General features: G+C 40.4%; 1 protein-coding gene across 7 annotated transcripts in view; it reads right to left on the bottom strand.

Annotated features, from left to right (window-relative positions):
• The window catches only part of LOC123511437 (adenosylhomocysteinase-like 1), a 101,431-nt gene that overhangs the window by 25,708 nt on the left and 73,223 nt on the right, over positions 1-2,500 (bottom strand). The gene's annotated exons all lie outside the window — the stretch shown is intronic.

Raw genomic sequence — 2,500 nt, 5'->3', positions numbered from 1 at the left:
TCACCACCACAACTGTCATTTTGCCTTCCCCTTTCCCTCCTTCCCCAATATACAAGTACATCACCCCATCCTCCTTCATCTTCTCCATCACCATCATGATCATCACCATCAATGTACTTCAAATTCCCCTTCATTTCCTTCACAATTCATCACCAAAAAACTCGTGTGACATTTATATACCTCCCCTTCCCCTTCCTTCCCCTCCCTTCCCCAACCAGTCAGTCTTCCCCATCCCCATCACAGTATTTCCTCAATCACTCCTCACGCCTCCCTCTCCCATCCTATTTCCTACCAACCTGTTTCAACTCTCCTCCCCCTTCCATCATCACCCATTTCTCCAACCATACGTCCCCATCTCCCCATTTCAAGTCCTACCCACCTCTCTCTCTCTCTCTCTCTCTCTCTCTCTCTCTCTCTCTCTCTCTCTCTCTCTCTCTCTCTCTCTCATTTTATTTTTCCCAAGTCACTCTTGTCCAATTATATTTCACTTTCACACTATTTCATACCCAGCCTCACGTAATCTCTCTCTCTCTCTCTCTCTCTCTCTCTCTCTCTCTCTCTCTCTCTCTCTCTCTCTCTCTCTCTCTCTCTCTCTTTCCATGTATTTCATTTATTTTTTTTTTGCTGAGCTAGAATGAAAACAGATAACAATTCTCGTTTTTATTTGTCTTTTTCCTTTTCTCTATTTTTCAATTCCATTCTTCTTTATTTTTTCGCCCACCCAAATTATTCCTGACGAGATAAAAAAAGAAAAAAAGAAATATTAATCATAGACAGACACTGGCAAACACGAGAGAGAGAGAGAGAGAGAGAGAGAGAGAGAGAGAGAGAGAGAGAGAGAGAGAGAGAGAGAGAGAGAGAGAGAGAGAGAGAGAGAGAGAGAGAGAGAGAGAGAGACCAAAAAAGGGAGGAAGTGGAGAGAAGAGGATAAAAGGGAGAAATTAAAGGGAAAGACGAAACAACATTACAACGGGAGAGCTTAAAGGGATAGAGAATACTAATGAAAGGCCACTTAAGATTCTCCAGGACAAAGGACACGTCTCTGTGTTAAGAGGGACAGAAGGGAAGGAAAAAGGGAAAACGGTTTAAAGTCACGGGTCACCAGGAAGCCGGGAATAGCAAATCATGGAGGAGGAGGAGGAGGAGGAGGAGGAGGAGGAGGAGGAGGAGGAGGAAGTGAAAAACAAACGAGATAAGAGGAAGGAAGGAAGGAAGGAAGGAAGGAAGGAAGGAAGGAAGGAAGGAAGGAAGGAGGGAGGGAGAGTGGGAAAGACACACCATTATGTAATATTTTTCTTTCATTTTTCATTATATTTCCTTTCATTTTCTCTAATTATAATGTTATCCTCAAAGTTTTAATCTTAAGAGCACTTGTTTTTCTTCATCTTTTGAAACTCTCTCTCTCTCTCTCTCTCTCTCTCTCTCATCACACCCAAACGTCTATCACTTCCGGTTTTTCTCTCTCTCTTTTTCTGTTCTAAAGGTGAAACATGAGTTAATATATCGTCAGGTCATCAGTGTTTCTATATTTTCCCCGCAACGATTACCTCTTCATTGTACAAAATATGCACGTTCCCTCTCAATTACGTCCACTCATTGTCATTCACTTTGATCCGTGCCCACGAGACAATCATATTCCTGCGTGACATTTAAAAAAGGTCGCACGGATGCTTTGCCTTTGTCTCGTTTTGTGCAATGCTTTCATTATTCACTGCCACAATAACAACATGATACCTAATAATTACAATAACAAAAGTACTCCTAATAGTAGTAGTAGTAGTGGTAGTGGTAGTGGTAGTAGTAGTGGTAGTGGTAGTGGTAGTAGTGGTAGTGGTAGTAGTAGTGGTAGTGGTAGTAGTAGTGGAAGTATTGATGATGATGATAGTAGTAGTAGTAGTGGTAGTGGTGGTAGTAGTAGTAGTAGAGTAATAATAATAATAATAATAATAATAATAATAATAATAATAATAATAATAATAATAATAATAATAATAATAAAAATCTCAGCTTTATAATTTTTTTTAACCCAAGATATTTCTTAAACAATATTTCGATACACAATAATTCACTTCCTCACTTCCAAAACACTATTTCTTGATACAGTTTTTCACTTTTTCCAGTCTGCTGATAACTTTCCCTCCACATCACTTCAAAATTTCACAAAACAATTCTTTTTCATATCAAATCAATAATACGCTTAGTTTTCATTTTCCATCCCACGTTATTCCCAACATTTCCAAATTTCACAACAAAAATCTTCGCGGCAACATTACTTCAACTTTCTGGCAAAACACACACACACACACACACACACACACACACACACACACACACCCGGTAGCTCAGTGGTTAGAGCGCTGGCTTCACAAGCTAGAGGACCGGGGTTCGATTCCCCGGCCTGGTGGAGATATTTGGGTGTGTCTCCTTTGACGTGTAGGTGCTGTTCACCTAGCAGTGAGTAGGTACGGGATGTAAATCGAGGAGTTGTGACCTTGTTGTC

This window comes from Portunus trituberculatus, chromosome 31 (assembly GCF_017591435.1).
Source record: "Portunus trituberculatus isolate SZX2019 chromosome 31, ASM1759143v1, whole genome shotgun sequence".
In the NCBI taxonomy this organism is placed as follows: domain Eukaryota; kingdom Metazoa; phylum Arthropoda; class Malacostraca; order Decapoda; family Portunidae; genus Portunus; species Portunus trituberculatus.
Note: the sequence above shows the minus strand (reverse complement) of the source record. Positions and strands in the feature narration are given on the sequence as shown.